Genomic DNA, 14,221 nt, shown 5'->3' on the forward strand with positions numbered 1-14,221 from the left:
GGCAAAGAGAGAGAGGGACCAGTGTTGTCTTTAATATATCTTCAGGCTCATGAGTCGCGTAGAAACTCATTAGAGCATCTCTCCTTATCATAAGAATTCCGATTAAGCTGAAAAACACGAAGTGCTTCAGGCCAAACAAGCAAGTGTGTCATCATGTATAGATCTCTTTTATGTAATTCTTGTAAATCATCTCCAGGAAGATGATTTTAAGTGGTGAAGTGTAATTAGGATAATTGCTGCTTTGCCGAAGTAGCAATAAGTTATACCCAGTAGGGACAGACAAAGGGAGCAGGGAATGCAGAAGGTGGTGCTTAAACCAATTCTGAACTATTTCAACTTGAGCTTTGTTGGAATCAAAAAGTTAGAGGGTGCCCCTGACGGTCATCTAGTACAACACGCTGCAATGCAGGAATCTCAACTAAAGCATCCATGACATAGAGATGGATGGATTTTAAAATGTACAAGGTATGCTGTACACCGCTACTTGCTATACACCACAAAGACCATCCATCATCTATTTATCTATCTGTATGTATGTATGTATGTATATATGTATGTATGTATGTATGTCTCCGCTCTCTTCCAAAAACCTCAAAGCAGTGTATAATGATTTCCCCTCTACATTTTATCCTCACAGGATAAAATTAAAAAAGAGATAATGAGAACATTCAGAAGTGCCCTGCGAGATCAGACCAAAGGTCTATCTCAGGGGTCAGCAAACTTTTTCAGCAGGGGGCCTGTCCACTGTCCCTCAGACCTTGTGGGGGGCTGGACTATATTTTGGAAAGAAAAATAAATGAACGAATTCCTATGCCCCACAAATAACCCAGAGATGCATTTTAAATAAAAGCACATAGTCTACTCATGTAAAAACACCAGGCAGGCCCCACAAATAACTCAGAGATGCATTTTAAATAAAAGGACACATTCTACTCATGTAAAAACACGCTGATTCCCAGACTGTCCGTGGGCCAGATTTAGAAGGCGATTGGGCCAGATCCGGCCCCTGGGTCTTAGTTTGCCTACCCATGGTGTATCTAATCCCACATCCTGTTTCCTACGGTGGACAACCAGATGCATCTGGGAAGCTCCTAATCAGGGGCTCCAACTCCTTGGGGCTGAGCTCTTTTGAGCCCCCCCAATATTTAGGGGTGGGGGCCAAGCGCCCCATGTCAAAAAAGTATGGAGCTGATTTTGACATTGCACAGGGCACCATTGAAATTTGAGACACTAAGGTCCACCATGGATAGGAACGATAAAATATAAATCTCTTAATTTAATTGAATAAAAAATGATAAAATTTGAGGGTTCTTGGGGGCCACATGTGACTTATAGGTTGGCTACCCCTGCTTTAAAACACAACGGTCCTTGATTGCCCTATGACATGTTTGGACTAAATTCCACCAACAAAGAACTGTAGGATACAGAAACCACAGAGGCCTTTTCAGCTGCAGCTCCTCTCTTCAGCAACATGGGGCCTTTTTGAGAGGTTTTGATAATGGGGAGATTTGATAATGCACAAACACAGCAGCCCCAAGATTCTGGTCTTGCCACTGCATACCAAGAAGCTGCTTATTCCACCACTGCCTTCTGCAGTTCTTTAATACTCCTCCGTTCCAATTTCCTGCTTCTCTCATACTCCCGACCATTACAACCTGAGGAGATTGGTTAGCTACCATTACTAATCACTGCTAAATACAGAACTAATGGGAAAATATCTCTGATCAGTTTCAGCGCTGATGTATCACCCCCTCCCAGCATATCTGCACATAATAGAAGAGCATCGGAGCCAGCACCGTGGTAGTTCATTTTGCGCATCGTTGCTTATCTTAAATAATACGTCAGAAAATAATATTATTATTCAAAGGAAGGGAAATGTTTGCATGTGGTTTGAGCATCCCAGGAGAGCGGCATTTCTAATTATCCTTGATTCACTGCAGTCTCACTAAATATCACTTCACCTACTCTCGGCTTCCCAGATTAACCCCTGTCTCCCTAGATGTAGCTTTAATCATTTATCCACACCAAAGCACTCCTGAAAGTACAACAGGAACAACTGTTGCTTCATTGCTGGGCTGATCAGCTTCAGTCTTAATGCCAAAGTTAAATATCCCAGAGCAATCTAAAAATTACCCAGCATGAAAATCTGGATGTGCATCATTTGCTCTTTAATTCGGGTAAATGTCCCCCCCCCCCCCCCGATTTGCTTATCTATCAGCGGTAGCCAGCAATAAGCTACTTTATGTTTTCCACTCCATCAGTATATTGTTGCATCTTCCTCAATAAGGAGATGAGCTTTCTTTCATTTCTCTCTCCCTACCTAATAAGACATCTAGTTCAGGAGGTTTCTTTTAAGTTCCACAGATGGCTAGAAGATGCTTGCTCAGATGAGCACTTGTAGCTACCTGCTTTGGTGAAACAGTAGATGGTGAAGAGGGGGAACCTGTGGCTTTTGAGATGTTGGTGGGCTAGAACCCCCCATTGTCCCTGACCACTAGCCATGCTGGCTGGGGCAGATGAGAGCTGATATCCAACAACATCTGGAGCACCACTGGCTAGCCACACCTGCTCTAGAGAGAAAAAATAAATTGGGAGACTGGCTGATACTGTATAATCTGCCAAGGAAACAGAAGCCTTAGTTCTGCAGTTAAATGGCCAGAAGGATACCTGAGGCATTCCAGGAACACGTTGTTTGCCTTTGGGAGCATAAATGGCGCTCCAAAGACTATGATTGTGTCTTGCTCCCCTATGCTCAGGTTACAAATTCCTCAATAGTAGTGATCAGAATTTGGAAGCCAACAAACCCATTCATAACAAACATTATTTAAGCCCCACCTGCCCTATAAATTTAAAGCACTATTATGGCAGTTTAAGCAGATAGGGTTTGCACCAAAGCATCCTGGCAATTATAGCTTGTGCTGCGAGTTGTTGAGTGACCCCTTTTCCCCTCACAGAGCTATGGTTCTCCAGAGTTCCCTAGGAAAAGGGATTGACTGTTAAATTACTATGGAAACTATAGCTCTGTGAGAGGAAAAAGGGTCTCCTAGCAACCCTCACCATCTTGAACAAACTACATTTCCCAGAATTCTTTAGGGAAAGCCACACCTGTTAAAAGAGGTATGATACTGCTTTAAATGCATAGTGCAGATGGGGCATAAATCTTTAGTACTTACTTGTTCCAAAGAGAGTCACTACAAACATTTCCACCATTTAAGGAAGTGGGGGAGTATGACGCCTTATTTGTCCTTTCTTGTGGTCATACATAACGTTCCTATTTCAAAGTACCGTACTTTTCTGTGTATAAGTCTAGGGTTTTGTTTTTTGTTTTTACTTTAAAATAAGGTTAAAAGTCTGGGGGCGTCTTATACACAGATAGTGCATATGTCCGTTTTCTAAATTTGGGGTCCCCAAAAGTAGGGGGCATCTTATACATGGGGGCATCTTATCCACAGAAAAATACGGTAAATGGGAAGAATGCCCCCCCCCCACTGGATCAGATCCCAAGGATAGCCAGAGAATGGCTTTAACCATTTCCCTACCACCTTCCCAATACAGACAGAGCTCCACACACCAGCTCTTTGCATTTTGCATTTGGGGGGAGACAAATGGAAGCCTTTCTTTTAGAGCAATCAGCAGGGTTTACCATCCATAGCAGTGAAAACATTTCAAGAACATATTCACATAGGAAACTGTCTTATCCTGAATCAGGTCACTCTAGCTTAGTATTGTCCAACATGGACTGGAGCAGAGCAAAGTGTGAAATCGCCAAACACGCATCCAAGAATTGGGTAATGGTAATAATAACAATAACAATATGCCAACTGTCTGATGGGGTTTCCCCAGCCACTCTGGGCAGCTCCCAACAAAATACTAAAACACAATAAAACATTAACAAAAAACCTCCCTGAACAGGGCTGCCTTCAGATGTCTTCTAAAAGTCAAATAGTTGTTTATCTGTTTGACATCTGATGGGAGGGCGTTGCAGAGGGAGGGCACCACTACCAAGAAGGCCCTCTGTTTTTAGGACCAGTGTTATATGGTCCCAGTGGCTGCTCCCAATCACCAGCATAGCTGCTGCATTCTGGATTATTTGCGGTTTCCGAGTCACCTTCAAAGGTAGCCTCATGTGAAAACATATTCAATGAACTAAAGAAGATCTTCAGGTATACGTTTTTGAAAAAAACAGAGTCATTCTTGTTGGGAATGGTGGGAGAGGATATTGATAAGAATGACCAGAAACTGTTCCTATATGCAACAACAGCGGCGAGGTTATTGCTGGCCCAGATGTGGAAACAGCAACAATTGCCAACAGTAGAAGAGTGGCATTACAAGGTTATGGAATATGCAGAAATAGCCAAATTAACAGAGAAAATTCGACAACAGGACAACGAATCATTTCAAAAAGAATGGGAAAAATTTATGTCACATATAGGAAAGATAAGGTGAAATAGTGAAACCAGTAGAATCGAAATAAACCTCATAATGGGAATATACAAAAAAAGTTACTGGACAATAATAACATTAAGAAGTAAAAATGTATAATGTGACCAATGCAACTAACACTATTTGTAAATGAATATAGACAGACAATAAGAATTGTATATATAGAAAGATTTATTTGTTTACAGACACTTTATGGACAAATGCGGAAGAAGAACAACTATATACAAAATGGATAAAGACAATGCAGAAAATTTAGAGACGATATAAAAAAGCCAGAAGGAAGGAGGGAAGTCAGCTCTTAGGAGCAAGTATAAATGTAAAATGTATTGTAATATGTGTATGTGTAGTATGTAACTAAAAAACTAATAAAGATTATCTTGGAAAAACAAAAACAAAGGTAGCCTCATGTGGAGCTCATTGCATTAATCCAAGCAGGAGATAACCAGAGTATGGACCACTCTGGTAAGACAGTGCACAGGCAGGTAGGGTTTCAGTCTATGCCTGCTTTCACCTTATAAAAGCTGTTCACATCATAGCTCATTATGTGACTAGTGACTCTACTAGTTTGGCCCTTAGAGGCTAGGCCAGCCTAGCTTCCATGACTTACTAATAAAAAACCATTTCAGGCTAGAAGTAAATGAGGCTAAGTGCAGTTAAAACAAGACACAGATCTGAAGTATCCAGCTCCTTGCAACTTACTTTTCCCAACTGAGATGGAATGGGGGTATTATGAGGGGAGGTTGGTGTGGGCGAGAAAACAGGTGTTTCAAAAAGAGGAGGAAGATCTTTTGCAATACGTTTAAAAATTGCACCTGGTTCTCTGTGAGGATATTTACAGCACAATTTGCTCATTTATTAAGCAAAAGGAAGCCTCCCTTGCCACCAAAGTCCAGAGTCATGATGATGAAATTCAGCCAGTGCAATATATTATTTCTTTCTTAAAGAAACAGGCTTGTCGAAATACTGCACACCGGTCTGCAGCTTTTACACTGTTAAAACCCATAAATCCCATTTCCAATTAACATCTCTCCATTTATTTTGTTTCAGCTACAGAAAGCATCAATATATATTTGCATAAGGGGTTGGCTGATATCAGGCTGTTAACCCTGCTGTAGTCAAATTCACAAAGGTGGTGGGAATCCGTCCCAATAGAGGTTGTTAGACTGGCTCCCTCTCTGTTATCCTTCCAACAGCAGGCAGAGACCTACTTATTCAGACAGGCTTTGAAAACTAAGGTGCAGGTACCACTGGGCACTGGGCTGCTGTCAGAGTAAACTATACTTTAAGGCTGGTTTTAAATATGTTTTAATATATTGCACCTATTGTTTTTAAAGGTCCATATAGTAAACGCTATGGCTTTCCCAGTAGTGATGTATGGAAGTGAGGGCTGGACCATAAAGAAGGCTGATCGCTGAAGAATTGATGCTTTTGAATTATGGTCTGGAGGAGACTCTTGAGAGTCCCATGGACTGCAAGAAGATCAAACCTATCCATTCTGAAGGAAATCAGCCCTGAGTCTCACTGGAAGGACAGATCGTGAAACTGAGGCTCCAATACTTTGACCACCTTATGAGAAGAGAAGACTCCCTGGAAAAGACCCTGATGTTGGGAAAGTTGGAGGGTACAAGGAGAAGGGGACGACAGAGGACGAGATGGTTGGATAGTGTTCTCGAAGCTATCAGCATGAGTTTGACCAAACTGCAGGAGGCAGTGGAAGACAGGAGTGCCTGGCGTGTTCTGGTCCATGGGGTCACGAAGAGTCGGACACGACTAAACGACTAAAAAACAACAACAATAATTGTTTTTAACTAGTCTGTTTCTATTACTGTGCATTTCATAATGGTGCTTTTAAATGCTGTAAGTGGCCTTGAATCCCCTGTTGGAAGAAAGGAGGGGATATGAATACATTAAATAAATAGCACCCTTCGTTTTGCCAAGCCAGAATCTGTCTTTGTACTTTGATAATGCCCCTTGCTTGAGTTGATGGAGGAGAAAGATGAGTAAATGCTCCACCCACTTTTGATCCTGGCCCCGCCCACCACTGTCATATGGCCATAAGGAAGTGGGCTGGAAATTAATATGGCCCTCAGGCAAGTTCCTCACCTTGAGGAATTTTCGCCCTGTAAAGCAAAACTAAGCAAATGTCATGGACTCTCTGGACACAGGAATGGTGGGAGGACCAGCTGGGGAACCACCAAGGGAAGAAGGCTTAAAGCCCAGGAAGAGGTGATGGGACAACAATAAGTGTTCAGAGGGAGAAGACCGGGAGGAGTAGGTGTCGGAAACTGAAGGAGTAACAGGGCTTAGTGAGCTGGGAGAATCTGTGGCAGAAAGAAGCCCAGAATCAGAGGCAGAAGCAGAAGAGTAGGATGAGGGTGTCACGATCCAGTTCATGGGTGATCAAAGTCCCGGCTGGGGACGTCGGGACCAGGGGCAGGATGGTGGGGTGGGAGCAGGAACAGGAGTCCAGAAGCAGGGAGTCAGGAAGCCAAGAGTCCGAGGGTGAGAGAGCTGGGAGTCAAGAAGCCAAGGGTCCGAGGATCATGAAGCAAGGAGTCATAAAGTCAAGGGTCCAAGGATCAATAAGCAAGGAGTCAAGGAACCAAACACAGCAACGCAGGGAACGTGTTGCTGTGGCAAAGAGCCAAAGGGAAAATGCTGACCTTGTATCCCTTCCCGGCTCTTGCCACCAGGTGCTGTGAGTTACTAATCAGCCTCACCTGTGCAGCTGCGCCTTGCCTCTTCAAAACAAACTTAGAAAGGCCCTAGGACTGCAAAGTTCTACTGGTCACAGGGCCTGGCTCTTGCACACACTCCTGAAAGAGGGAAGCCAAAAGGCTGAGATGAGTCGGACTGGTGAAGTGTCACTGGTGTCTCCTCTTGCTGCTGTGAAAAGCTCCCCTCCCTCCTGATCTCCCAGAAGCAGAAGAGGAATGAAAAGGCAGGTGAGAGATTGGCTGCACCCAGGTGCCATCTCCAGTTGCTTGGGGAGAGCCCTGGCTAGAAGGTGAGGACTGTCACATCACAACAAAACTCGGCTCTCAAACTCCTGCTTTTTCCTACTACCTGAGAGCTGGCACTATTCCCTTTCCCTCTCTTAATGCACCATCACTTTTCGTTTGTTCTTCTTAATGGCCCATCACCCAGGCTGGCTTGGCTATTCCATCAATTGAATCCCGTGCTGGATCCAGGAGTTAGAAAGGGGCCCATGCATTCAGCCTACCTTTCCCAATAACAATATATTTTTTAAATAAACATAAATTCAAGTAAGGCCAGAGAACAAAACAGCATGGCACCTGCCATTAAAAATCAGGAGTGGTGGTGAGGGAACTGCATTTACCATCTTTATTTTCAATCACGCCGGCTTAAAATAGAAAACAGGAGAGCTGCCAAAGGTTCCTTAAAGAAAGAAAGAAAGAAAGAAAGAAAGAAAGAACGAAACCTTGCGTGCAACTTATTTCATTTGCTGTACCTTAACTTGGCAGCTGTAAGGCAAAGTTTAATAAGCCTGTGTTTTATGAAGAACCATGAAATGTTGGAAAGGCAATTCTTTTATATGGCCAATAGGTGTTAAACCAACATGCCGCCACTGTAATTGACATTTACGTGGTCTGCGTCTGCTCTGATGGGACAATAACTTTACACTTCACTACGATTCCCCTTTTTTAAAGAAAGAAAAAGAAATATAATTAGTTACTTATTATTGGAGCTAGATGTCTGTACGGCATCAGAAAAATCCCTAAAATGTTTTCATGATCGGAAGCTTTTTCAAAAAATTATTCATACTGATAGAAAAATTACAGGCGTAAATCCACATACAAAAACATAAAATCTCTAAATTGATTTAACAAAAATAGAAAGGAGAACAAAAGAGCAAGAGCTCAATAAAAACATAATTATCATCATGTTGTTTCAGTGTTCCCAATAGAATCTGGGGTTCAGCATTGTCTTGTATTTTATTATACGTCACCATAAAATGACTCCACTCCTTGACAAAAGCACCGTCCATCTACCTGCCTACACTTACTCTTACAAGACTTGTTAATTTTACCAAATGGACATTACCTCATGCTTTTACAATCCCTTTGTCTAATGTGGGGGGCATTTACATTTCTCCAATAACTGGAAAGAGAGTTGAGCTGCTGTTTAAAAACAACACATTATCAACACAAAAATACAAAATGAAAGCACAAAATGCATAACAAAAACAAACCAATACCCTCCCCCAAACACATTTAAAATGCCATAGATAGAACAAGCAAGTGATAGGTCCTCTGCGTGGAGAAGATAGAGAAATACTATTGGGTGACAGAGAGGAGGAAGAACAGCTCAGCACTTACTTTGCCTCTGTATTCACCAAAAAAGAAAGCAGTGAAAAAGTAAACCTGGTGATAACAGAATAAACAATGTGAGGAGGGGTCTGCAGCTCAAGATAGGAAAGGAGGTGGTAAGGGAACACCTTGCTACTTTAAATGAATTCAAATCTCCAGGGCCTAATGAGTTGCACCTGAGGGTACTAAAGGAGCTTGCGGGTGTAATCTCAGAGCCTCTGTCTATAATTCTTTGAGAATTCTTGCAGAACAGGTGAAGTCCCTGCAGACTGTGGTCCCCATCTTCAAGGGAGCGGGTGGAGGAAGAGACCCACGTAACTACCAACCGGTGAGCTATCACAAACTTCTGAGAAGTGTGTGTTTCAAAACTAAGCTGCATTTCGGTTTGTGTTTTTTGGGGGGAAAGCACAAAGTATGTAGGTCAGGCTTCCTCAAACTCGGCCCTCCAGATGTTTTGAGACTACAATTCCCTTCATCCCTGACCACTGGTCCTGTTAGTTAGGGATCATGGGAGTTGTAGGCCAAAAACATCTGGAGGGCTGAGGTTGAGGAAGCCTGATGTAGGTCAACATGAACATGGGAAGCGACCTGAATTTGTCTCCCACCCCTACTTAAAGTGTTGATGTGAGAAGGAGGTGGCCGTTCAGGTAACCTAGTCTCAATACTGAGCACAGGTGCCTGCACTTACTTCTGGTTTTAAAGTCTTTTTACACACATTTATTAGAAAAGGGGCAGCCAAGATGCAAAACGATGGATAACCTTCATCTGCAGAGATCTAGTGGCTGATATCCTTTGACATCCAGTCAGTTTAATTTCATTCCCTCCCTCCCTGAACAAACAAACAAAACAAAGACAAACACCAGCTACAGAGGCTAAGCAAAGCAGTCTGCAAGATTAGACAGCGAGCCATCATTATAGTAATTGAAATGTCCAAGTTTTAACAATGTTCAAATGCCCAGTGGTTCATGGCCCTGTTATAAGCCTCCAGTTTTACATAAACCCACCGCATCAAGTCAATCAGATCACAGCCAGATAAACCATATGAACTGGAAGGACTTTGAAATTAGTTGCTGCAGACTCTAAACATAGTATCAGATGGTATTTAATTGACATGGGTGTTTTTTTGAAATGATTTACTAAAGCAGCCACGGACAGTATCCCATAGCTCTCCAACCACAGCTTTTCAAAAGCCATACTTTACATTGGTCCTGACAGCTAAGAAGGGAACGATCACTATTTAAAGGCAGGCATATAAATGCCCATCTGCAGCTAGAATGAACTGCATCTATGTGAGACCAGGCAAACTTTGCTCCCAGGAGGCAAACTCTCCCTGCTTTGATTGCTGGGAGATTGGATGGTTTGGGTTCTTTAGTGAGCGTTCATTCCGATTTGCTTGTGGGTGAGGGGAGAGGATGTTGCATCAAAGCACCTATTATCTGTCATGGCACTGTCAGTCAAGGAACATCCAGAGAAAGGAATTAACTCATTATTATCAAAAGTACCCTTACAAGTTGTTGTTGTTGTTTAGTCATGTCCGACTCTTCGTGACCCCATGGACCAGAGCACGCCAGGCACTCCTATCTTCCACTGCCTCCCGCAGTTTGGTCAAATTCATGTTGGTAGCTTCTATAACACTGTCCAACCATCTCGTCCTCTGTCGTCCCCTTCTCCTTCTGCCCTCCATCTTTCCCAACATCAGGGTCTTTTCCAGGGAGCCTTCTCTTCTCATGAGGTGGCCAAAGTATTGGAGCCTCAGCTTCAGGATCTGTCCTTCCAGTGAGCACTCAGGGCTGATTTCCTTCAGAATGGAGAGGTTTGATCTTCTTGCAGTCCATGGGACTCTCAAGAGTCTCCTCCAGCACCATAATTCAAAAGCATCAATTCTTCGGCGATCAGCCTTCTTTATGGTCCAGCTCTCACTTCCATACATCACTACTGGGAAAACCATAGCTTTAACTATACGGATCTTTGTCGGCAAGGTGATGTTTCTGCTTTTTCCTTACAAGTTAGGAAAAGGCATGTCCACCAGTCCTACATCTCTCAGTACTCCTCAGTGTGCACACACTGAGGCAATTGCAGCAACAGAGAGGCCCCACCTCGACCTCAGTTTATGTATCTCACCCACCTGAGCTGCGTGCAAGCAGGTGAAGGCTCTACCTGTCTGTGACCTGCCTACTGCTCCTCCCACTTCAATCCTCTTCTGGTCCTGGGAGACAGTGGAGCAGGAAGAGGAGCTGTGGAAGCCCTTGACTGGCCTGACCTCTCTCTCCATCCTCCTGCATGTCTTCTTCGCTCTCCAATCCTGCAGCTTCTGCCTCTGCCTCTCTTCTTCTGGTGTTGCAGGCTCCCCCAGATCCCTGATCCCTTCTTCCAAGTCAATCTCCAACCCCTCTTCCCCCGGTCCCCCATCATCAGTATTCAGCCGCCACTCCTCAGCGTCCAGCCACTCCCTGACATTATCCTACACTTTCCAGTGCATTTTCCAGTGTCATTTTTCTTATCGCAAAAGTCCAGTCTTTAGGGGAAGTGGATTTGCTGACCAAAGCTGTCCAACCATTGATGACTGTGCAACATGAAGTTGCCAGTATGTGGCTGAATCCCACCCTAAAATAGCTGCAGTCTGAAAGCCCCCTAAGCTTCCTAGACTGTGCCACTTCAGCCTACAGGAGGCATTGGAGAAGAATGTATGTTGATATATTTCCCCAGCCCATCCTCAGGAGAACCTCCCTGTAGGCCCTGGGTGGTACATTGCACAGAAGGGGTTGCTCTTTGAATGCTTCCATACATTCCATACATGATACCACTTTAAATAATCATGGCTTCCTGCAAAGAATTCTGGGAGCTGTCATTTGTTAAGGGTGCTGAGAGTTGTTAAGAGATCCCTAGTTCCTTCACAGAGCTATATTTCTCAGAGTGGTTTCACAATCAACTCTTCTTCACAGCTTTGGGGATGGAATACGGGTCTCCTAACAACCCTCAGCACTCTTAAACTACAACTCCCATAATTCTTTGACTGTTCAAGGTGGTATCACGGTGCTTGAAATGTATGGTATGAAGATGGCCTAGTTCTCATCCAGAAGAAGACAAGCAGCTTGATGCTGAAAACTGCATGTAGCCAAGATAGCTCAATTGCAAACAGAACTCAAAAGCAGTAACTGTTTTAGAACCAACTAAAATGGTGGCGCTGTGGGTTAAACCACAGAGCCTAGGACTTGCCGATCAGAAGATAAGCGGTTCGAATCCCCGCGATGGGGTGAGCTCCCGTTGCTCGGTCCCTGCTCCTGCCAACCTAGCAGTTCGAAAGCACGTCAAAGTGCAAGTAAATAGGTACCGCTCTGGCGGGAAGGTAAGCAGTGTTTCTGTGCACTGCTCTGGTTCGCCAGAAGCGGCTTAGTCATGCTGGCCACACAACCCGGAAGCTGTACGCTGGCTCCCTCTGCCAATAAAACGAGATGAGTGCCGCAACCCCAGAGTCGGTCATGACTAGACCTAATGGTCAGGGGTCCCTTTACCTTCTACTAAAATCTCACAAATTAATGAGCACGCTTTTGGGTCCACTGGCATGTTTAAGCCAAAACAAAAAACAGAAATACCACCAAAAAACCACAAATGTAGGTGGTTAGAAGGAGAATATGTGTTGGGCAAAATGGAAGAGCCCAGATCTGTCAGCTTCAAATGTCCTAATGGAAGGATTTCTTTATTTTATTAAATATCTGTCGCATCCATCCTTACAAAGGAGTCCAGGGCAGCAAACTCGAAAGCAGCAAAGCAACACAACAACAACAACAACAACAACAACAACAACAACTTAAGACATTAAGGACATCTAAAAACATTTTAAACCAGCTAATTATTTCTTGCAGCTAATTATTTCTGAATTGCTGGAAACAGTATCTTTCAGCCATCAAATGCCTGGGTGAACAGGAATGTTTTTGAATCCCTCCTGAAAGTCAATAATGAGAAGAAGAGTTTGGATTTGATATCCCGCTTTATCACTACCCGAAGGAGTCTCAAAGCGGCTAACATTCTGTTTTCCCTTCCTCCCCCACAACAAACACTCTGTGAGGTGAGTGAGGCTGAGAGACTTAAGAGAAGTGTGACTAGCCCAAGGTGACCCAGCAGCTGTATGTGGAGGAGCAGAGACGCAAACCCGGTTCCCCAGATTACAAGTCTACCGCTCTTAACCACTACAACACACTGGCTAATGAGGGAGACAGAAGATTCAGCTTACCAGAGGGGTGATTCCAGAAGAGCTGCCAAACATCAGACCCAACCCTACCAACCACAGGGCTTCGGATGGCTGATATTGGGGCAGATCCTCTCTTGGTTCCCAAGCTGTTTAGAGCTTTGTATGCTAGTACTAACCCCTTGAACAGAGAACAATGCAGCACTTTCCAGGACCAGTGACAGGATGAAATTTACAGTCAAGCAATGCAACCCTATGCATGTCTTGTCAGATGTTAATTTGTGTGGGACTTACTCCCAGGTAAGTGCATACATAACTGTAGCCTTGCAGCACAATCTGATGCATGTTTACTCAGAAATAAACTCCACTGTGATTAGTAGGACTTACTCCTAGGTAACAGTGTAATCCTAGATATGCCTATGCAGCGGTGAGAACAGTTGAGTTCAATGGGATTTACTCCTCACTAAGTGTGTATAGGACTGCAGCCTCAGTGTGCTTAAAATTTCAACTTTACTCAGAGTAGACCATGGATAGTGCAAATCAGTTTTCAGCTGAAGTATGACACGCTAGAATGAAGCAGTAATTGAAGCTTTCTCTCTGAAAATATAAAAGCTAAAGGTATTTCAGGTGTAAAGGTAAAGGTAAAAGGACCCCTGACCATTAGGTCCAGTCGTGACCGACTCTGGGGTTGTGGCGCTCATCTCGCTTTATTGGCCGAGGGAGCCAGCGTACAGCTTCTGGGTCATGTGGCCAGCATGACTAAGCCGCTTCTGGTGAACCAGAGCAGCACACGGAAACGCTATTTACCTTCCCGCTGGAGCGGTACCTATTTATCTACTTGCACTTTGACGTGCTTTCAAACTGCTAGGTTGGCAGGAGCAGGGACCGAACAATGGGAGCTCACCCCGTCGTGGGGATTCGAACCGCCGACCTTCTGATCGGCAAGTCCTAGGCTCTGTGGTTTAACCCACAGTGCCACCCGCGTCCGTTTGCAGCAATTCTGATGTTGCTGAAGGTACACAATGGGCCTAATCCTTTCCATGAGAAAGTTCCTGATACGCTTGAAGCAAACAACACAACAACAAAAAGAAATCAAATCTGTGACGCAGAAAAATATTATAGGCGAACCACAACAGTGGCCATCTTCCAGCTTACACAAGAAATCTCCTCTGCTGGTGAATGGGTAACTCCTTTTGACAACAGCACGGAAAGGTCAATATGCTCTCCTCCTTTCAAATGATCTTTCTGATTAACTTGAAAC

General features: G+C 43.9%; 1 protein-coding gene across 1 annotated transcript in view; it reads right to left on the reverse strand.

The window, feature by feature from the left end:
- Nucleotides 1–14,221, reverse strand: part of SEMA6D (semaphorin 6D) — a 423,500-nt gene that overhangs the window by 351,799 nt on the left and 57,480 nt on the right. The gene's annotated exons all lie outside the window — the stretch shown is intronic.

Source organism: Podarcis pityusensis (genome assembly GCF_964106645.2).
Source record: "Podarcis pityusensis genome assembly, chromosome: 14".
Classification (NCBI taxonomy): domain Eukaryota; kingdom Metazoa; phylum Chordata; class Lepidosauria; order Squamata; family Lacertidae; genus Podarcis; species Podarcis pityusensis.